The 24,385-nt window shown below is 39.2% G+C and overlaps 1 protein-coding gene across 6 annotated transcripts in view; it reads right to left on the minus strand.

The window, feature by feature from the left end:
- HS3ST5 (heparan sulfate-glucosamine 3-sulfotransferase 5) overlaps nt 1–24,385 on the minus strand; it is a 204,727-nt gene that overhangs the window by 56,163 nt on the left and 124,179 nt on the right. The window contains exons 3-4 of one of the 6 annotated variants that reach the window (XR_014174667.1): nt 11,153–11,317; nt 10,821–10,902 (exon numbers count right to left, since the gene is read on the minus strand). The exons of 4 other annotated variants lie outside the window; for them this stretch is intronic. The gene's annotated coding sequence lies outside the window, so the exon portion shown is untranslated. Of the gene's footprint in view, nt 1–10,820; nt 10,903–11,152; nt 11,318–24,385 lie in introns of those variants that run through there. One more of the 6 variants, XM_081944613.1, reaches the window with a different exon arrangement.

A 24,385-nucleotide genomic window follows, 5' to 3' on the forward strand; every position in this document is an offset into this window, starting at 1 on the left:
ACACCTTGATAGATGTCGGTAAACTCTGGTTACCAATGCCTATTTTAAAGGCAGATAATTTATAGGATGAATGTAGAATATGAAAAAGATCTTTGGGGGAGAAATTAGAAATATCAAAAGTTGATTTTCTTTTTTTATATGAAGCCTCTCATATTTGCAAAATCTACTAATACAATTGTGATCTCATAGGGTATCACAAATAAGGTACTGCCTAAACTGTGAGAAAGCAACTTGTTGGTCTACCGTTACAGTTTGACGTCTGGGAATAAAGTGAGAACCTTTCTCACACATGGCATCCAAAACTTTACCTCTAAAATTATTTTGAATTATTTGTGTCTGTTGTGACATGAAAGAGAAAAAAGTTCTATTGATTGAAACACTCTTTACAAGGAACTTTGTGTGTATGTGTGTGTATTATTATATACTTTATTTATTGTGTGTGTGTTGTGTGTGTGTGTGTGTGTATTATTATATACTTTATTCATTAAACGTAAAACTCAATCAACTGAACATTCAAAAATTCAGCACAGATATTACTAACTGGTGCTAATGGTTCATACAGGTTGCTGCCAGCATCCTAGTTATCAACCAAATACCTTCTTAAAATGTACGATGTTCCGAGTAGTGCAGTTTTTTGCAGTTCCGCTGGTGTTATTGCAGGAAGCTGCAATTTCTTATTCATATTATAAATCAAGGGTGTCAAACTGGCATCCCGCAGGCCAGATGCGTCACACACAGGTCACACACACCCCAGCTCTGCGAATGGGAAAAAGGTCACATGACAGCAACGAGATGTCGCGAGTTTGACACCCGTGTTATAGATAGTTCAAGCGAACCATCGTTGTATCCTCTACTTAGTAGGATTTACATTTTAAAAACAATTTTAGGGTTAACATTTATTGTTTTAATATGTTAAATGTTTTATTTTGTTTTTATTGATGCCAAACAATCTACAGTTGCCTATAGGTGAGATGGGTGACATATAAATTAAATCTACAAACAAACAGTGAAGTTGAATTCTGCAGGTTCAGGTAACTTTTGTTGCAATGGGAAATGTAGATTATGGCTTCCAGAGACAATTTAATTGGCGGAAATCACATGGGGAAACAAAAATCTCTCCCTCATGGCGAGTTTGGCTCGGCCATCTGCTTTCATGAGAAGAATCATAAATTCCCCCTGTCACTTATAGGATATGGAGAAGCTTAGGACTCCTGGGATCCTATCAATTGGAAAACAAATATCAAATATTTAGTTAAAATAAGAAAAGGGAAGTGAATACTCCTGGATAGCGATGGGCAACATGGTCCTTTCCAGAAAGCTTGGACTGCATTTCCCTTGGGTATTAGGAGAACCAAATGGGAATGGCCTTTTTAAGCACTTAGAGGCTGAATACCTAAGGGAATGCATTTCAGCAGACATTGAAATCTGTAGGATAAACTCAGAAGCTGCACTGCTTTTTGAGACTGATGTATTAGGCAGATGGAAGATGGCCTTTCCCTGCATCATTCCCAGAGTTTGGGAGGCACTCATTAAGCGGTTGCATTTGGCTGTCATTCTGCCTTTATAAAATACATTTTAAAGATCGCTTATTTTTAGTCTGGTTTTTAGAGGCCAATTGTTTTATTGTCTGGATTTTAATTCACCAATCACATTTTTCATTATTGTAACTGTTCCTTTACTTCCTGGAAGTCTTTAAGAAGATGTTGGATAGGCATCTGTCTGAAACGGTATAGGGTTTCCTGCCTAGGCAGGGGGTTGGACTAGAAGACCTCCAAGGTCCCTTCCAACTCTGCTATTGTATTGTATTGTATTGTATTCCCTTGGGACAGGGACATTATTTATTTGCTTATCTTTTTATGCTACATTAAATTATAAATTGCCCTGGCTGTTCATCATTTATCCTAAAATCATTCAGATTAGAGGAACTGGAGGCTAATCTTTTGCCTCTGCATCCTACATAGTGGCTGTTACCAATAGAAGGGAATATTTGTAGCTCCGGGTGGAAATGAGGGCTCCTTGCTGCTCTCTGAGCTTGGTTGTTTTCTTGCAGACATTTCATTGTGTAAACTAGGTAACATCATCAATGCTAGTAAGGAGTGGCGGGTTGTTCTCAATTTATATTCTAGTGGCTTGCCTAGCCAGTATTGGGTTGTGTGTGTCTAAGAGCAGTGGCGAAATTATTATTTTTTTACTACCAGTTCTATGGGTGTGGCTTAGTGGGCGTAGCAGGGGAAGGATTCGGCAAAACCTCCATTCCCTCCCCCACTCCTGGAGAAAGGATATTGCAAAATCCCCATTCCCTTCCCACTCCTGGGGAAAGGATATTGCAAAATCCCCATTCCATTCCCACTCCTGGGGAAAGGATATTGCCAAATCCCCATTCCCTTCCCACTCCTGGGGAAAGGATATTGCCAAATCCCCATTCCCTTCCCACTCCTGGGGAAAGGATATTGCCAAATCCCCATTCCCTTCCCACTCCTGGGGAAAGGATATTGCAAAATCCCCATTCCCTTCCCACTCCTGGGGAAAGGATATTGCAAAATCCCCATTCCCTTCCCACTCCTGGGGGAAGGATATTGCAAAATCCCCATTCCCTTCCCACTCCTGGGGGAAGGATATTGCAAAATCCCCATTCCCTTCCCACTCCTGGGGAAAGGATATTGCAAAATCCCCATTCCCTTCCCACTCCTGGGGAAAGGATATTGCAAAATCCCCATTCCCTTCCCACTCCTGGGGGAAGGATATTGCAAAATCCCCATTTCCTTCCCACTCCTGGGGAAAGGATATTGCAAAATCCCCATTCCCTTCCCACTCCTGGGGGAAGGATATTGCAAAATCTCCTTTCCCACCCCACCTCAGATGCCATAGGTGGTATTTGCCGGTTCTCCAAACTACTCAAAGTTTCCACTACTGGTTCTCCAAAACCTGTCAGAACCTGCTGAATTTCACCCCTGTCTTAGAGGTTCTTTGGTTGCGCTGTTTACTTGGCTTGTTTGGCAGTTCCTTGATTGGGTATTGATTGTTGATTTGATGTTAATCTTGCAGTTAATCTATGCTTATCTGGGTGGTGATTGATGGTGGGGGGAGACCTTGGCTGATCAGAGGTAGGGGGTCTTTTTCCAGCACTAGGTGCCGCCATGGTCTTCCCTACCTTTGAGGTACTCCATGCACACTTAATGACCCATACATTTGATTAACAAATGCATTGAAATGAGCAGGGATGGGGACTCATTGATTTAACATGATTCACTTAATGTTATGACTATAATGGGCAGGCTCTGTTATGGTCGTAACTTATGGACTATCTGTTTGTTTGCTATGGTTAATCTCTACCCCTGTTACAGCAACATCTGTTGGGTGTCAAACTATCCCTTCCACTTTAATGGCACAGGATATAAATAATTACATCTGTAAATGAAAAGCAAATAAAGCATAACTGTTAAGTATTCTAGTCCATCAATTCTTGACATGCACAGTTTATTTACTATAAGTCAGTGGTGGGATTTAGCCAGTTTGGGTGAGTTCAGGCAAACTGGTTGTTAAATTGCTGGCTGGCCCCACCCCTTCCTACCCCACCCCTTCCAGGAGTCCCCACAAGCCTCGTTTATGCTCCCAGGAGCGTACAGGGAAGCCTACTAGGCCCAAAACAGGACGTGGGAGGGCAGTGCTCTCCCCATGGCCCGTTTTTGCTCCCAGGAGGTGAAGTGCTGCCTGTCACACCCCCTGGCCATGCCCACCTTGGCCACACCCACCCAACCAGTCATTAGGGCAGAGAACCGGTTGTTAAATTATTTGAACCCTACCACTGCTATAAGTGCAAGTTACCATGTGGAAATGCATTTGCCTCCAAGTTTAGTATTGTAATAATTCTTTGCTATATATACACTCAACCATTTCAACAATCACCAGATTACTGAATATACTGACTGAAAAAAAAAAGAACCACCCTACTCAGAACTGCCCATATACTCAGATGCTACCTTAATAGTTCTTAGGTCCTGGGTGAAGACTTGAACTCTTAAGTTTTTACCAGTCCTTTCAGAAAGATAATGAAATACAATCAAATGGCAAATTTTAGTATAAAATATAGTAAATTATTCTAATATTTCCTACTTGCTATCCTTCTAAGGGGAAAGCTATTTTCTTTAAGACAAACAGATGTACTCACAAATGATTTTGTTGCTAGCATACTTGTTAATTAATTGCTTCAAAGGTTAGGCACAGTTTTACTCGTAACCCCTCTCCTCCCACTAAGATAAAAAAAAGAAACTAAAAAAAAAAAAAAAGGTTAGGCACAGTTTATGTATTCATGATTGCCAGTAGTCCCAAAAGGAATTATTTACTGAACAGGTTTCAGATCACTGTGCATAAAAAGGAATCAAAAGTTTTCCCTCTTCAGGGTGGCATATATAGTGATTCTGAGGCATGTAAATGAAAGGTGTTTATAGTTATTTAATGAACTTTGTAAATAAGAAAAAAAAAAGGAAAAGAAGAGACATATTTTTGGAAAACAAATTGTATGTATGTGTGTGCACATACATACACATACACAGGCATGAACACACTTACTCTGATGTTGCAAATGTATATATTAGGTGCAACTACATTTGTTCAGGTTATTTGTCCAGGCAAAACTTTGCGGAGGTGTCAAGCATTAAATCTTACATGTATGTTTATACATAGTACATTCAATGCATAGATCTTATTTTTTTATCCCCTACATTTTTGTCTTACCACAGTAAATTATTAAGGAAGGGAGAATAAAAAATATACTCTTTTGACTGTTAAAGTGCTCTTGATTCTTTTTTTCTAAAGAAATAATGTTCTGATTTACATCATAATGAAATTGCAATCAATGCATTTGCTTTGATGATGATAACAAGCAGAGGTTTATGTTCTTCTTATGTATATTTAAACAAGTATTCATTGATGTATGTGTTCAGAGATTCTTGTGATACTCTTATGTAGCAAATGTGTACATTTGATGGCATTCAAGTCTTTTATAATTTTAACAATTCTATGATTAAGATCATATTTAAAAAAAAACCACTGATTGTGTCATAATGCTGCAGGCATCCGAAGAACATTTTTTTTTTTGCTATAATTCCCCTGACTCAGCGGTAACATTCACTAATGTTCATTAAATCTGCACAATTAGTGAAAAATTTATTCATGTCCTTCTATGAAATAGTATAACTTATTTACAATAGTAAATAGTGAAATACATCTATAAGAAAAGATGAATAGCATGAGGGGAAACCCTAACTGCCTTCAATGTTTCATTCCAGTGAATGCTGCTTATGGGGCATAGCTCTTTAAGTATGTAATATTGTACTTATTATTTCTGTGGAATTAATATTGCCATTTTTTATTAAAATATCAAAGGAAGAAACAAGTTTGAAGAGTTTTTATATACTGTATGAGTTGGATATCAGCAAGCCTGAAATAATGATCATTATTGTAGTATTTACTAACTTGATACTAGAGCTTTTTTATTATTTGTGATAAATAAAGCAAAATTATGGTCTCTGCACATCTCTAAAGCCAAAGAAAACTGAAGTAATATCATAAGCCCAGTTGTGAGTTATAGTGACCATTTTGCTTAACGACTGAATTGCCAGTCCCAATTGTGGTCATAAAACAAGAACTGTCTATATAGTTTTTAGATTAAAAATCTTAGAGTTCCTGGAGGATAAAATGTTGGCACAATTTACAGCAATGCATAAACCTGTTTCTACAAGCCTCGTGTCTACTTTTAAGAGGTGGAAAATTAATGTAATGCAGCAAGCCGTAGATGATACTCAAGAACAGTTTATATTACATATCTGATTTTCCTTCTTGTGGCAGAAATAAATTAATTGGAGCCATGGTGGCGCAGTGGTTAGAATGCAGTATAGCCTCAAAAACTCTGCCCATTGCCAAGAGTTTGACACTGACTGGCTCAAGGTTGACTCAGTTTTCCATCCTTCCTAGCAGAGGTGGTATTTTGCCAGTTCGCCTCAGTTCGGGTGAACTAGTAGCGGTAGGAGGCTCCGCCCACCTGCCCAGACGTTGTCATGGATGCTCGGTGCATGCACAGAAGCGCAGCGTGCGAGCTCCCTATTCCGAACTGGTAGCGAAGGTAAGAGGATTTCATGCCTGCTTCCGAGGTTGATAAAATGAGGAGCCACATTGTTGGGTGCAATATACTAACATTTGGAAACATCTCAGACTGTTCTAAAGCATTAGGGTATATAAAGCAGTATATAAGTCTAAGTGCTACTGCTATTGCTAATTGTAGCAAAAATGGTAATAAATGAAAAAATGAAAGGCTACATTTACTATTATAAACTCTGATTATGAACTTTGCTTACATTTGTCTGTAGCTAAGTGTATGGAATATGACCTTTTATGTGAAGAATACATAATGCTCCATATTCTGAATATTATTCTGAATTGCTTCTTTCAAGAATTACTTCTTTAGTTTTGAAAATCACAGAAAATCACCCCAAATTCAGAACCAGATATATGCCGGTCTAGGATTTTGTTAATTCCTAGAAATAACAAAACTATGCTTCATAATGAAAAGACATACAGTACATTTTCTTAAGTAGAAAAAAAATGGCTTTGGTGGAATGATTACAGAATTCTAAATTTGAGCTGTGCATTGACCAGATTTTGGTTACTAGCATATTTGTGCTAGCATATTTGTGCAAACTAACACTAACGTTCTAATTTCTGCAGTGGTGATCTTAGTAGGATCCTTAATTGCCTGGGGCAACATTAAGAATGAAGCAATAATTGCTTTAATTACCTCCCATTAAACTGGCCTGTAAGCTGATATTCTCTTTCTATCTGAATTGATTTGCAGCTGGGCTCTGTTAATACATCAGCTCACTTTAATCGCTTAGCTGCTGTGTTCAGCCTTCCCTCATTTTTAAACTCAGCAGTGTTTCCTTACTTCATTTCAGCGATTAATCACAAATTCCCAACTACATAGTAATAACTTTTAGTCTACTTTTTAGAGACCATTTTTTTTAAAAAAGGATGTGTATGTGTGTGTGTGTCCTTGCACTTTTGAATCTATTTTTTAACTCCTGGTGTTTGCCTGGACAAGTCCTTGCAACTGGAAATAATTAATTTTGCAAAAACTAATACTTCTTCCAAGATTGTGATATAGATGTCAGCTCTGGAAACCATCTTTTTTTGTTGGGGGTATCACTTGGAACCCTGTCAATAGAATCCCTTCTTCTCTGTCTCTATCCCAAAATATACTTACATCAACTGAACGATCATCTCGGGTCTTCAGAGATGGCACTGTTACTATATTTTTTGCCTGTACTTTATCATTATCCTCCGGTTATTTTTAGCAATAAATTATGTATATATTAAAAACGGCAGTGTTAAAAAAGATAACAACCACTCATTCAGCAACCATTCAAAATTATGACAACACTGAACGAGGGGGACTTATGAATGGTTCTTAGAGTTGCAGCCATTGCGGCATTCCCATGGACATGACCAGAATTTGGCTCTTGGCAACCAGCTTTCATGGTTGCAGTGTCCCAAATCACACAATCACCATTTGCAACCTTCTAGGCTGGCTTCCCAAAAACGAACCCAATGGAGAAACGGGTCATAATTTCCAAGTCTATCCCACAATTTGCTCATGTTCCCACTATTCACTTTTGCTCCTGAAGAGCACCTGGGCAGCATGGTGAACTTGTACTCCATAGCTCCTGCCCGTGCTTTGTAGCACCTGCCTGTGGCACCCACCCATCCACCCATCCTCCATAATTCCATTCTGCCTGTGGCTCACATCCACCAGTTTTTTTGCCTGGGATGCAGGTTCAGTGGCATAAGCAAGCATCTCTGGGTTCCTATCTCTTCCCGTGTGGCACTTCTTCATTAACAACTTGCATGTCTCTTGCTTAATGTCAGCAATGGAAACTGCCAGGATTGCCATCACTAAGCAATGCAGTCTCATGTTTTCTGACTGCATTGCTTAGTGATTGAAATTCTGGTGTCAATTGCCATTATAGCCCAAAGTCTACTTGTATTGGAAACAGCCCGATGCCACTGAAATAACTTTAGGAAAATGGATGGTTCTATTTCCAAGCATTTCGTTTAAAATGCCTTTACATGAAAAGCTCGCTATTCTGCTTTTGATTCTACCTTTGTCTTAGATTAGCGGTCTTTGGATATTGAAGTTCCTCTCTGAATCACAGCTTGGGCTATTATGGCACATCCCAACATTTTATCCTAATGTGATTTGTGCATAATCCATTCTTTATACTGTAAATATGAAGGAGGTTATTTTATAGGCTTTTCTGTTAATCATTACATGGAGTATATGTGTGAACCAAAATTGTTTTCTCTATATTATTTACCTTAGTTTTCATCGGTAACATTGGCAGTGAAGTCAAACAATTTTCTTTATCTTAATCATGTAATATAATTTAATGCTAAATTAAAATTTAAACTGCAGAAAAAGTTCTCCATCTCACTGAAGAAGTGAAAATACTTCACATGCACAAAGTAAGTTCACCTGCATGCAATGTTGAGATAAAAGGTTTTAATACTGTAATGTATGGGGTTATTTGTTCTGAATTTCTGTTTCCTCCTACCTACTAATTGCTAGTGGATGTTAAGAATGCATATCTAAACTAAGCATTAATTAACATGAATAAAAGACACCTATTTTACTTAAAGAAAGAAAAAGTTGTTTTAAAATATTCTTTATTTTAAAATCCATCAGGTCTTTTTTTAAAGAATAGTTATTAATTGTACTTACTTGACAACATATCACTTTAGGAACTACATGTGATATTCAAAAGTACATAATTAAATGCTTTCAGACTAAAATGGTGCCAGACCAGAGTGTATGGAGCTGTGACACCTGTCCTCTGGGAAGAGGCAATAGTCTTGCCTATAAAACCCTATTCATTATTCTACAACTTCCAAAATCAATTGGGGGTCAAAGATATTTGTGTATAATAAAGAGCTCAGTGACTATATATTTCTACTATATGTTATCTTAGTCTACAACTGCCAGTCTTTATACAGGATTTGGTTTCTTAGAAAAGGGACTTGACCAGCAAGGGCAAATAGATCAATACTATTTGACTGTTTTCTCCTTTAGGTTATAAATACATCCAAATGTTTCATAACAGATTGTCTAACCAACTAAAACAAACATGCTAGTAGGATAATGAAATTAATGAGCTTATCTCACAAGCAGCAGCCCTAATTTAATGGCACCGATACTTGAATGCAATGTAAATTAGGATAAAAAGAATGCAGACTCCAAATGTACAATGTTTTATCATTTATCCATTTCACATACATTAATTAGAAACAACACATTTTCCCTTAAACACACTCACATCATTATATGTGATGTGTTTTTTTTTCCAAATTTGAAATTCTCTAGCTTCCTCTCCCTCAACAGAAAAAAAATGAGGAAAAGTAGATGTTTTAAAATAAAGGTACTTTTGAAGCGTTAAATTTCTGTTAATGTGCAATAAAGTTTTTTGCATTTATTACAAGGAGATGCATTGATACATTACATTGAATTAAGTATTCCAGATCCAGTTTAAATTTAGGAGAGACATGTTGAAATCTAAGCATTTAAGTTAGTCTTAACTGTGTTGTCACATTGATTGTATGCTGTGTATTAATTGATATAATCCAGTCTGGGATAGTGCGTTAAGGCACCAGCCTAAAAACTGGAAAACTATAAGTTTTAGTCCCATCTTAGGCACAAAACCGGCTGGGTGACATTGAGCCAGACATTCTCTGTCAGCATTAAGTAAAGGTAAAGGCTCCCCCACGCATGTGTGCTAATCATTTCCAGCTCTAGGGATGGTGCTCAACTCTGTTTCTAAGCCGAAGGCCAGTGCTATCTGAAGACGTCTCTGTGGTCATGTGGCCAGTATGACTAAACTCTGAAGGTGCACAGAGCGCTGTTACATTCCCACCAAAGTGGTCCCTATTTTTCTACTTGCATTTTTACATGCTTTCAAACTGCTAGGTTGGCAGAAGCTGGGACAAGTAACAGGAGCTCACTCTGTTAGGCGGCGCTAGGGATTCGAACTGCTGGATTGCCGACCTTCTGATCGACAAGCTCAGCAACTTAGCCATTAGGAAGGAGGAAATGGTAAAACATTTCAAATTATTGTATTTGAAAATAATACAGATTGAATTGTAAAGTTAATATTACAGAAATTGAATTTAAAATGGTAGTTAAGATTCTAAAATAATTTAAGTTAGATTAGGGATATCAGCTGAAAATATCGTAATAAAAGCTAATAGAAATAAATTCATAGGAAAAAGCAATCACAATTGTTCAACAAATTCTTAGCCAAGTTTCTTATATAATAGTAAAGAGAATTATTTATTTATTTATTTATTTATATTTGGTGCTTCTAGACCGCCCCCTCTCCCAAAAGGGACCCGGGGCGGTGTACAGTCCATAGAAATATCAGAAAATACAGTAAAAAAGTTAAATATGTACAGTTTGGAGGAGGTTAAAATGCAATTAAAAGAACTGTACAAAGCTATATAAATACAAATTTTAAATCCCTAAAACAGACACAACGAATTAAAAAACCCCTAAGATAACCAGATAATAATACATTTGCCAGGAGGGACAGTTGTAATTATGCCAGGAAATAAGGATGAGGATTTGACAATAATATATGTAAAAAGGGTATTGGAATTGTAGATGATATTACTGAATATGACCCAGCATATTCATTGCTGGGTTATGTTAACCAATAAAATCTACAAAAAAAAAGGCAAATAAAATTTTAGGCTACATCGATAGAAACATTCCTGATAAATTATTGGAAGTAATACTTTTCTATTTTCTGCTGATTAGTTTTCATCTCAAATATTATGTCCAGTTCTGAGCTTTCAATTCTGAGAAGAGAAACTGGAATGAGTCAAAAGGAGAACTCATGATCAGAGTCTTTTAAAAAAATGCAATATGTTCTATACAGAGAAATTTAAAAAAGAAAGAAGACTTATTTGTTTAGAAAACTTATATACCCATCTTAAAATAGATAATTTTGGATAGCTAATAACCAGTTTACAAATGCACACACAAATACACCATAAAGTTGCAGTTTAATACAAAAGAAAGTTAAGATACTATATAATGAATTCCTACCTCAAGCATACATATAATAGGCTTCTCTAACATCAATGGGAAAATTGGGAAGCACCAAGTCTTGGCAATGTTCTAGGAGGCCAGGAGAGTTAGGACCCTCCAAATCTCAGGAGGAAGCTGCTCACAGTGTGGGTACCACAACAGGCAAAGTATGCCTCCTCCGTTCTGCAAGAGAACACAATTCCATAGATGAGATCTGGGACATCACACCTGTCAGATCTTGGTGGTACAGTCAGACACTATGTAAGAAATTAAAGGTGACAAGCCCCTATTGAATAAGGTGCATGGATTACAGTATGGCTTTCTGGTGGCACATTGGGAAAATTTTCCTAAATTAAAAGCAGTTTGATTGGGGAACCAATTATCTTATGAGATAAGGGCTTCACTCTTCAGGATGTCTTCAAGTAAGAAGAAATTTCCTGACAGTCAGAACAATTATCAGAGGAACAACCTGCCTCCAGAAGTTGTGAATGCTCAAATACTGGAAGTTTTTAAGAAGACACTGGACAACCATTTATCTGAAATGGTATAGGGTTTCCTGCCTGAGTAGGGGATTGGGCTAGAAGACCTCCAAGGTCCCTTCCAACTCTTCTATTCCATTCCATTCCATTCTATTGATTGAATAGCTATCTACAAGAATAATGCTTGAATTTGAAATCCTACATTGACTAGAAGGTTAGTCTTGATGGCCTAGATCCCCATGTCAAACTCACGGGCTGCGGGCCGGATGCATCATGTGCTGGCCACACCCACTCCCAGTTTAGTGAAGGGGGAAAAGATCATGATACATCATGTGATAATGCTGTGACGACACAAGTTTGACATCCCTTGCCTTGATGGTTCCTTCTATAATTCTAGACATTTTAAATGAACACTCACTGAATATTGACTTTTTGGAAATAGTACTATATTTTTAAATTCATAACAATTAGTACAATTTTAACTGTGTTAAAATAAGTGCATGTAAGAATATGTTTATGTGAAACTTGTTGAGTCTCAAAACATATGACAAATGTGTATCAGTAGTTCTTAATTCTAGACATCTGCTATGTCACTGTACTGTCTTTTTGTCAAAGCCATTAATAGCAAATACAGAAAGTTTATTGTGTAGGTCTTACTCCTGTGGCCTAAAGCTATTTATATTTGAAGGGTAAAATCTATTCTTACACTGGAACATTTAAATGTCACTCTTGACCTCTCTTCCTTTTTTTCATGAATACAGACGAAGAACTTTATTATAATTATTCATTATGTGTTACTTTCCCAAACTGGGGATTATATTTTATGAATCCATTTAAAAAAAAAATCTTTAACATATGTATATAGATTTCTTACACTGGGAAAGTGATAAATCTATAAGATTTCATATAATTTCTCACCAGTCAAAGCCATGAACTCAAACTGGAATTCTTGAATTCTGAAGTTCCTACATACAAATAGTTATTTGCCAAGCGTAGTAAGATAAAGCTTGCCTTTTTTCCCCATGTTAAGTATTTTCTTTTAAAAAAATAAGGGCTAAATACCAAAACAATGCTATAAAACCAATTAAGAAGAAAGAAAACAAGATTAGAGGTCTTCTTGAATTATTTATTGTTATGCACTGTTGCAGAGCCTTTAAATAAGTAATTAATAAACTTCACAGCAACTCTCTCTTTCAAGTTATTTATTTAATGCACAGTTCTGCGATGTACAAATATGAATGTGAAAGACTTTCAATAGAATAATCATGTATACAATAAATCTTCAATAGAATGGTAATATAATCTATATTTAACATTCATGTAGCTTTTTTTAATCACTCCATTACAAGAGTTGATTATTTGATAGTAGTATTCACATTGTTTTTGGTTTGAATTTAATGTATGTTATCGCTTCATTTTGTTAAAAATCGAGTTGAAACTCATAAGTAATTCCTTCCTTCCTTCCCTTCCTCTGCCTTTTAATGCCCTTTCATTCATCCATGTATCTCAGAGTCAATCTGATAACAAATGCCAGAATTTCAACACCCCTTACACAGGCACACCACAGCTTGAACAGGAACTAAGGAACTAAGCCTATTCATGGAAGCCCCACCCAATCTACCTCTGGCAATCCATCCTAGTTCCTAGATTTTTAATTCCAAGCTTCCTTCTGAATGTAGAAGAAGGAACAGATTTTCTCTAGTTGTCATATAGGAAATTATGGAGAAGACCTGGGCACTGAGTGGGACCTGTGGAAAAGAGGATATTCATTTTAGACTTGGGTTTCCCATCATCATGTCCCCTTCTTACACTTTCCAAACCAAATATCTATTAACTCCATCTGCCATTTTACACACATGTAAATGTACACATGATTCCTCATCTTCCTATCTACTGGCAATCTTCCAATCAGCCCACCCAATTTTTATCATTCTATCTCACCTCACTGAATTTTGCAACAATTTATTCTCTCCCTCTGATCAGGCAATGAAATATGCCAGTCTTACAGCCCAATTAGATTTTCATTTGAACATCATTGTATTGTTAATATATTTTCCCTAAACATTTTACATTTTGGGTGTTCTTCACCTTCCCTCTCATCTCCAATTAGGGAGCCCAGATTTTACTTCATACATGTCTAAATGTGGAACCTTGAAGGGTTACATATATAAATTTAACATTTATTTTATATAAATGCTGCAAATATTAATTATTGTCAATAAATATCTACCTCTTATAGACATACTTACAGAATGATAACATTGGGCAAAGAGCACTTGGAGGATTAATTGGGTCAACTTTTATGACTTTGGTTAGCAGAGCTGGTTTATTATTATGTTAGTGTGAGGCACACAGTTTTTAGTATACCGAACAGTAATTTTTTTTCCCCATTCAGTGGGGACATTTGCAGGATTTTGTTCTCTAAGGTGGTTTTCTACAATGCAATTTGGAGAGGGATATCATATTCAGGAGACAGAAATGATAACCATTATGAATTTAGCATTCTGAGTAAAATGTAGTTAAAATTTATTACACCCAGTTATTTGTTCTGTAGAGAACTAAATGATGGATAGTTGATTCTATCTGTATAATATCTGAATTAATTACCAGTAGGTTTATCTGCAACAACAGAAGTATATAAATAAACATATATTCTCTCCCAAAAGCTAGAAACATTAATAAGAATTGACACAATCAAAATGTACAGTATTTATCCTAGAAAGAAGACAACACTATATTTTGAATATTTTCCTGCCAAGAATGGAAGATTAGACAAGCACATCTGCTCCATTATTTTTATAAATTATGATCATATTATTGTTAAAATGTATAAACGTAAGATGACCTTTCATTTTAAAAGATAAATTATCTGAAGAAAAACTATTCATCTAAATACAGCAGTATTAACATTGTACAATAAAAAATAAAAAATATTGTCTTCATAAGAAAACTGTTAGATACTTGTTCTAACTACAGTGGTTTCCACCAAGGTCCTCTGTTCCGGAGGGAACAGATGTTTAATCCTATTGGTCCCTATAAAAGGGCTGCTGTCAGACTCAACCTTCGCTGGATTGTTCTCACTTGTTGTACTTAATAAAGAGCTGTTGTTACCATTGAGCCTGTGTGTGCCTATCCATTACCCAATCTAATACTAGTGACGAGGATGGGATTGGAAGGCAACAAGGAGAACCAAAAAGAGCGTAGCAATCCAGCAAGTACATCCAGCCCGGAGCTCAGCGCGGCTTCAAGCAGCCATTTTTGAGCGGCAAACTCAAAATGCCCTCTGAACACAAAATGGCCATGCACGGCCTACCGACTCCGTATGACCTAGTCACTGAGCACTGGGACTAGTACATGCTACGATTTGAGTGCTTCCTTGAGGCAAACGACCTCATGGACCTTTCTGAAGGCCGCAAGAAGAACATGTTCCTCGGATACTGTGGCCGGGAAATATTCGAGATGGGGAAAGACTTCTCTGAGCCGACACCGCTGCAATCAGTTGCCTGGTCCATGCTCCAGCAGACGCTGAGGACCCACTATGCCCCCAAGTTGTCCGAGCACATTCGCCAGCATGAGTTTAACATCAGGAACCAGAAAGAGGGTGAGTCGATAAATGAGAACGTTGCGGTGCTTCACAAGGCCACCACATACTGCAAATTCCGAGACCTGGTCGAGCTGATTCTGGACCACATAATTTGCGGCGTATGGGACTTAACCTACAGAGGAGGTTACTCACTAAATCTAACCTCACTCTGCAGATCACCTTGGATGAAGCCAGGGTGTCCGAATCAGCCATCAAATCTACTGAGACTCTGCAGTGCCAAAGCGCTCCACAAGATATGCGAAAGAGTACACACGTACATCGCAAGGCTGCAGAGCCTGAGAGCTCAGAGGGTGAGGAAGATGACAGCTGGCGTATGCGCAGTAGCTGCGCCCAGCCAGTGCACAAATTCAAACTGTGTCTCCCGCCTTGCGCTAGCTGCGGAGACCATGCCAGATTGGCTTGCCATTTCCGCGACGCAACCTGCCAGCGCTGCGAGCAAAAGGGACACATCACCAAGGTGTGCCGGAGCGAATTCCATGCCACTACCTGGCAGCCTAGAAGTGTACCAAACCGCCAACAGAGGCCCAACCAAGGGGCCTGGCAGAAGCCACCACAGTGCTCAGAGGGTAACAATAGGGTCACCTACCATACATCAATTGGCCAAGTCTGCACCAGGCGGCCAAAAAAGCTGAAGGTCACAGTCCTCATCGAGGACTCTCCATGTGAGGTGGAGATCGACACCGGGTCATCACTGACCATCATGCCATGGTCTACCCTAAAACAGGCTATCCCTAGCCTAAAGAAGCAGCATCTTCGCACCACTGACATCTGCCTATAATGGCGCTGAAGCCATCTTTAAGGAGTTCAAGGACGTCTTTGGCACCGGTCTGGATAAGTATGTGGGAACTCCAATTTCTTTTAGTTTTGACCCCAACATAGCCCCAATAAGCTAAAACCCAGGAGAGTACCTTTTGCTCTCTGCCCCAAGATTGACAGGGAAATTGACAAGCTCGTAGGGCAGGGAATCCTAGAACCGGTCAATCATGCATGTTGGGAGACCTCTACAGTGACACCTGTCAAATCTCACAGGTCTGTCCACATCTGCGCAGACTACAGGTGCACACTAAATAAAGTGCTACAACAAAGTGCCTACCCTTATACCCATAGTACAGCACCTTCTTCATTCGTTAGGCCCCGGAAATTTTTTCACAAAATTGGACATGGCGCAGGAATACCAACAATTGCCTGTAGATGGCGTACAGTGGAGGCCCAAACCATTGTGACGCACAGGGGTGCATTCAAATGTCACTGCCTGCAATTCGGCATTAGTATCACCCCTGGACTGTTCCAAAGCATCATGGAACGGCTTTTCAGGGGATTCCAGGAGTCGTTACCTATTTCGATGACATCTTGGTATCGGCTGCAAATGAGGCACAACTTTTCAAACGTGTACGAACAGTTTTGGCTTGAATTAGAGACAAAGGCCTCCGTCTCAAAAAAGAAAAATGCCAAATTAACATGCCAAGGGTACCTAATCAACGGCTCTGGGATTCACCCGACCACATAAAAAATTAAAGCAATTCAGGACACCCCCACACCTCGCAATCAAACTGAGCTGCAGGCGTTCCTTGGGCTCCTTAATTTCTACAGCGTCTTCCTTGAACAGAAAGCCTCCATTGCTGAGCCATTACACCATCTCCTGGCTAAGAATGTGAAGTGGTCCTGGGGCAGAGCCGAGGCTGCCGCATTTGCTGTGGTAAAACGACTCCTGTTGACGGACTCCTTTCTGGTACAATACAGCCAGACCCTGCCATTGGTGCTGACCTGCGACGCTTCCCCATTCGGCATCGGCAGTGTCCTCAGCCACCACATGCCCAATGGAACCGAAGCCCCTATTGCATTTTACTCCAGGACCTTGTCTGCCACAGAGCGGAACTACAGCCAGCTGGACCATGAGGCTTTGGCTGCAGTGGCCAGAGTAAAGAGGTTCCATGAGTATCTATATGGCCAGGACTTCAAACTGGTTATGGACCACAACCCGTTGTTGAGCTTACTGGCTGGGGACCGACCTACTCCAGTGTCATTATCACCTCGCATGACAAGATGGACCATCTTCCTAGCTGCCTACTCCTACCGTCTCATCCATCGACAAGGCTCCACTTTGGGGCATGCTGACGCTCTAAGCCGCTGCCCACTGCCTGAACTTCTCACTGACCCTATCCCCGAGATGCCAGTCCTCCTCATTGACTGCCTTGAGACTGTGCTTGTCTCGTCAAGCGACATTGCCCGTCACTCTGCAAAGGACTCTACAATCAAACAAATTTTGAACTGGGTGTGGAGGGGGTGGCCCAAGGGGCCTGTTGGGGCTGATTTCAAAATGTATTTTGCCAAACGTTATGAGTTATTGGTTCCAAATGGCTGTTTACCATGGGGGGACCAGTCGTTGATCCACCCAAACTGTGCATTGCAGTATTAGAGGCTTTATACGTAGGGCATCCTGGAATTGTCAGGATGAAGTTTTTGGCTAGGAGTTACGTGTGGTGGCCTAACATTGACAGGGAGATCGAAGAATGGGTGGCTACCTGCACACCGTGCAAGGAGTCCAGACCAGCTCCCCCAGAGGTGCCCACTAAGGAGTGGGAGTAACCTCAAGCACCATGGTCTAGGGTGCATATTGACTTTGCTGGCCCAGTTCATGGCCAGACATTTCTCGTAGTTGTGGACGCCTACTCAAAATGGTTAGAGGTAGTCCTGATGACCTCCACTACAGCAGAAGTAGTCATCAAGGTGCTACGGAGACTTTTCTCCACGCATGGCCTGCCCGATGTCTTGGTCTCTGACAACGGGCCCCAATTCACGGCCATGCAATTTGAGACCTTCCGAGCTGCTCAGGGAATCAGGCATGCCCTGGTAGCGCCATTCCATCCGGTCTCCAATTGTGAGGCGGAGAGAATGATAAGATCTGCCAAAGAGGCCCTCTCTAGGATAGCCCCGGGAGATTGGCAAACATGGGTTGACCACTATTTGCTAATTCAGCACATCACACCCAGTGCTACTACAGGGAGAAGCCCCTCCGAACTTCTCATGGGTCACCACTAAGGTCCCACTTAGACAAGCTACACCCAAATTATTCTGCCTTATCGCCCCCAGACTCCACAAGCAAGATTCGGACATTTAGCATAGGGGATTCAGTATATTCCCACAACTACGCCGGGGGAACTCTGTGGATTCCTGCCACAGTGATAGGCATCACTGGCCCTCGCTCTTACCTCCTAGAACTTGAGGATGGTAGGAATTGGAGAAGGCACATTGACTAACTCCGTGGCCGCCTTTCCAACTCCACTCTTAGAAAACCAGAGGTAACTCCTGCACAAGTCAGCCAAAGCCCTACCCAAATGGAGCAAACACTCACTCCTTCCATGGCCAGCTCAAGCCCGAGGGTACTGGGAAACTTATCTGGTTATGTTGCAGGCCCGCAGTGAGCTCCGAGCGAACCGGCTCTAGAAGCTCCAGACGCAGCCTGTGAAAGTTTCCAGGAGCTTCCACCAAGCAGAGCTGCGGAGCAAACAGGTTTGTCCGACCTTTCCAAGGAAACCCCTTCTACTGAACTGTGCAGGTCAGGCAGAGCTACCCAAAAGCCCGCCTACCTGTGTGACTACATAACAAGTAGGATTGTTCCATCCAAGAGGGGAGGGGTGTTAGATACTTGTTCTAACTACAGTGGTTTCCACCAAGGTCCTCTGTTCTGGCGGGAACAGAGGTTTAATCTTATTGGTCGAAGGGTCTGACAGCTCCCTATAAAAGGGCTGCTGTCAGACTCAACCTTCGCTGGATTGTTCTCACTTGTTGTACTTAATAAAGAGCTGATGTTACCATTGAGCCTGTGTGTGCCTATCCATTACCCAATCCAACAAAAGCATTGTATGAACATTATGAATTTTAATAGATTGATTCATTATCTGCTGGCAAACCTTATGTTGTCAGTGAGTTGCTATTTCATACATTGTACCAGGGAATACTTTCTTTCTTAAAGTTAATTTTTTAAAAAGCACACAGCTTTTCATGGATGTGGACCTGATAACAGGTACTAAATTAATACAGAATAAATTATTAGAATGTTGAAAGTTTGTTATTACGCTACATCAAGCTATAATAATTTGTAGGATGTAGTTCAAGAATTCATCAAAGTGCTTGTTAAAAACTTAACGTTCTATCTTTAGAATATTAAAATAAACATTCATCTTAATGAATCTTTGATATGCTAAAAAGTAGGAGAACTTTTAGTTAACTATATAATATACTAAAATACTAAAAGTTATACTAAATTTTAATTTTTTTTAACAATAATAACATTTTAATCTTCTAAAACATAATAAAATTACCTGCTATTAAAAACAAAACACACTTTTCAAGAAGTAATGTAACACTCAACTGCAGAGGTGGTAGTCAGCTGATTTTCTCCAGTTCGGGCGAACCGGTAGTAGTGGCTGCGGGAGGCTCCACTCCCCCACGCTCATGTAATGCACGACTTACTGCACATGCACAAAAGGCAGTGCGCATGCACAGACATGGTGCATGCTCAAATTTGCGAACCGGTGGGGATGGTAACTGAACCCCACCGCTGCTCAACTGTAAGACAATATGTTTGCTCTTCATCCCAATGTGTTAAAGTTACAGCTGAGTCACTTAAAAGGCTGACATGGAAAACCACACTATGAGAAATTCGTTCATCACGATGTGCAAAAGAATGCATTGGTATAAATTGTAACTGCCTTTCAGCAACTAGGAGCTTTTAAATGTAATAATTTATATTCCAGATAATTGGAAAGGACACATGGGTAATCAACAATACATTTGTTGGATTGTCCTGTCAGAAACTTCTATTGTCTTTGAAGTCAGAAACAATTGTTTAGCACTAAATGACAGTGAATCTTACAAACGGTATTGCCATAAATTTCCAAACGGAACCTTCTTCAAGGTCAGCTGTTAAAGAGGGCTGGTATCAACATAGTTTTCATGGAATCTCAAGTAGTCTTTAAGTTCTCACAGAGAGGGACTCCTCCAGGTGCCGTCCACTAAGCAATGCCAGAGGGCGCCGCCGAGGGGAAGGGCCTTCTCTGTGATGGGCCCAGCCCTCTGGAATGACCTCCCCCCCCGACATTAGGACAACTACCGATCTGCGCTCCTTCCGCACGAAACTCAAGACCCACCTGTTCCAACTAGCTGGCCTGGCTTAAATTACAACTACATTTTCTAATCCCCCCTGGACAATTTTAAATTTAAACTAACTGATTTTTTGGGTATTTTAATTGTTTTAAATTTTATTGTGTTGTTTTTAACTTATTATTATTTATTTATGAATTGTACAATGTTTTGATTACCTCCTCCTTGTCATTTATTTGTATTTTGAGTTGTACGCCGCCCCGAGTCCCTTTGTGGAGAGGGTGCGGCCTATAAATTGAATTAATAAATAAATAATAAATAAATAAAGTTTTACACAAATAGACATTGGTTGTGTTCCTGCCATTAAATCTACTTAATGGACTGACACTATAAATTCTCTTTAGTTTTATGATGTTCCATTTAAATCCACAGAATATCAGAAGATTCTCCCTTTTTGGAAAAAAACATAGAAGCAACTGAAGTTTCTACTTATACTGACTGTAAATAGTACTACAGTTTAAAGTGGTAACTGTCCGTAACGGAGAAGAGGAATGCATTTTGCATTAAAAACAAGCAATGTGTCTTTGAAATGAAGGGAGTAAGAAGCCATAACAAAGACTGCACTGAACAATTACATTAAGTGGGATTTTTTTTTTTTTGCTTGCTAACCTCTTTTGATAATCTGTCTGAATAAATATCAAGGACATAGGTATTTGAAGCAATGTTACTGTGTTTCATAAAGTTGATGCCTAGCCATCCAGGAAGGCTGGCATTGACAATATGAATCCATGGAGCTTAAAAAGAAAAGCAAGCAGACTAGCAAGAAGAAAGAGCTGTATTGAGAATTATGTTCATATTGAAAGAAAGAACTAGAATTTCAAGAAACTGCTTTTGAGTCTTTTTACATTTCCCATCTCCCGACACTTTATCTCTGAGTGAAAATAAACCAAATCAATAGTCTTTCAAACCCTCCTCAGGTCACCGTGGCTTAGTGCTTGCTAAAATCCTTCACTTTCCCCTTTACTTCCCTTTCATTATTGCATGCCTTTTTCCAGGCTCTCCAAATGACAAGTTTTCTCTTTATTTAGTTGCCACATCGTCACCTATACAAATCCTGAAGATCTTCACATCATCGTACAATCCATCCAGGCCTCTCTCTCATCTCTCTTCAGGATAATTGCATCACAGTACCCTCCTTCTATGACTTCTATACATATTTCCGTTTGATGGCACAGAGACAATAGTCTCCTCTTTTTCTGATTTGTTCTCAGTGATAACACATAATATCCAATGTAGCTTCAAATTTACCTGGGATGCAAAATGTGCTTCTCACCATTCAGTCAAAAGTGCCACTGGGTGCTTTCAATTACTTCAAGTCCCACCTTCTTTTCTTTGCACAAGATCTCAACAGTACAACAGGAGGAAGACAAGGCTTGGTGCACTGGAAAGAGCTGTGCCATGCTGCCAACTAATTAATGGAGGAAACTTATTTAATTTCTGTTATTAGTATGACAAGTATGTCATATTAAGAGAGAAGTTCCCAGAAGAGGGCCTCCAGCACAAGTCCGAAAGCTCAGAAGACAAAACGTCTGGTTCCAGTGACTGACTCAGATTGGATCCTGCAACATTATCCTGGCCCACGTATATTCGCCTTCATTCATATGTTAAGACTGTCCAATAGACAAACATGTATGCATAAACTGTTATCGTACATCTTGACTGTAGCAAAAATTCTATATGTGAAAAAATAGAAAGCAATGTCAATTCCCACAAAGGAAAAATAGATGGAAAAAATGATGAAGCTGACAGAAATGACAAAACTGCTTTAAGAAAAAGAACATATCCAGTTTTGTTTCTACTTGGAGACCCCTTCTAGACTTTGCATTTGAAATGGGGGGAGCGGAAAGTAATTTTGACTTTGATTTTCAATTATTAGTTTGGTGCTACAGAAACAGCTAAAGCCGTGATGGCACAGTGGTTAGAATGAAGTTCTGCAGGCTACCTCTATTAACTGCTGGCTGCCTGCAACTTGGTAGTTTGAATCTCACCAGGCTCAAGGTTGACTCAGCCTTCCATTTTTCCGAGGTGAGTAAAATGAGGACCCAGATTGTTGGGGGCAACATGCTGACTCTGTAAACTGCTTAGAGAGGGCTGTAAAAAGCACTGTGAAGCGATATAGTCTAAGTGCTGCTGCTATTGCTAGTATCTATTATGTAAAAGTAAAATGTTGAAGTTGCAGCTCTATTCTGTACCTACTGTGCTGAAAAAAGTGCTTATTTTCTTTCCTCTGTACCTCACCCTTCTTTCCCGCTTCTTTTTCCTTTTTAATTCTCTATTTATTCCTGTTTGTATTTTACATTAAGATAAACTTCAATAAAAATTTGTTAAAAGGAAACAAACACATATACATAAACATGGCTTTGCAGCATGTAGCAGATGGAGAGGGCATCATAACTCTTGGCTGCATTCTTAATTTCCTTCCCAAATAGAAAAGGAATACAAAAAAAAAAAAAAAAGCAAAGGAGTAAATGAGTTCTTGTTTGCTAAATGGTTTCAGGCTGCACTGTAGACTTGCTAGATATATCACCACATTATCAGGTTGATTCACTCCATCTGCCCCTCAGATCTGGTCTCCGGACAATGGTAGGATCCGATGTCTTTGGTTGGATTATATATGAAGCGGCTCCCACTTGCCTTTCTCTCTGCCTGGTTTCCTGGAATTGTGCAATTCTGTTCAGTCTGATCCTGTCCATTTTTACTGGTAAATATTTATTCCCAAAAATATGCATATGATTATGCACAGCGGTTTGCCACTGCTGTGTAGAAGAATTATTCAGAATTCCCACATCTCTGAAAATAAATTCTGGAGTATTAAAAAAAAAGCAACATCTAGATTTTTTTTTAAAAAAAATCTTTATTTGGCAGTAGACTCCACACTTTAATACATAAGGGAACATTTTATGCTGGAATACTCTGGGTTAGTTCTAGTTCATGAATAAATAATATGGGATTCACATATTAAATGTACTTTACCAACAAAATTGTTGATGGCATGCTGATTTAATTGCACAGGAATAAATAAAATCCTTGCCCCCCTGTTCACCATTTTCTGGAAGGAATAACAATAAAACAATTGCAAAAGAAAGTGGTGCCTAGCATCCTCCCTTAGCAAGCTCTCTTATTTTTGCTGAAATTCAAAATTAGGTCATCCAGCTTGTTTCCAAAACACCACACTGGTTTCTGAACAATTTACAGTGAGGCTCCCTCTGTCCTTCTATACAGATATTTTGAAAAGGGGGGGGGAGGTAAGTGGGCGGGAAATAAAAGGAGAATGAAGGAGAATGATCTGTTGTTGGACATTATTTTTAGCTTTTAAATAAATCTGTCATGCTATTGAAGCTCAGCCTAATGACAATAATTATATAGGCTCTGAAGAAATGCGATTAGGTGAGCTCGGAAATCCATAGCAACTATTGTTACTCATTTTCTTGTATGACAGGGTTGTCATTTTGGTAATCACTGGAGCATATGCTTAACGACTGCTTGAACTTAGACTATTTTCTTTTTTAAAAAAAAGTCTACAAAGTTGGAAACCATCAAGAACTCACAATCTAATGGAGCTGTGCTCCATCAAAGGGCCTATATTAACTTTGCTGTGAAAGAAAAGCTGTATAATTCAGCTGTTGCCAATTAGAAAGGGAGGGATGAAGAAGAAAGACTGGAATCATTAAAAAAAAGTCATCAAGAAACAATCAGTTGTGAAATTTTGGGTTTTATTCTCAGGGCGAATATGATGCTTTTACGTCTTTTGGATGTCTCTTGGAAGACGGCCAATGGAAAAAAGAATACAAGAGGTATTAAAAGAAAGGCCTACTACATGAAGTACTTCCACTCTTCAAACATCTTCAAAAGAAAAAGCAAGTAAGTCCAGTTGCCTCCTGAAAAAGCACCTTTAGGACAATCATGACCTGGATGACTGAGAATCTCCATAGACTTTTACCTATGCATTTTGGGATGAACACCCTTTGAATGGTGTGGGAGTATGAATGGATTTCCAGAAAAATT

This window comes from Natrix helvetica (assembly GCF_964273705.1).
Source record: "Natrix helvetica genome assembly, chromosome: 2".
Taxonomy (NCBI): domain Eukaryota; kingdom Metazoa; phylum Chordata; class Lepidosauria; order Squamata; family Natricidae; genus Natrix; species Natrix helvetica.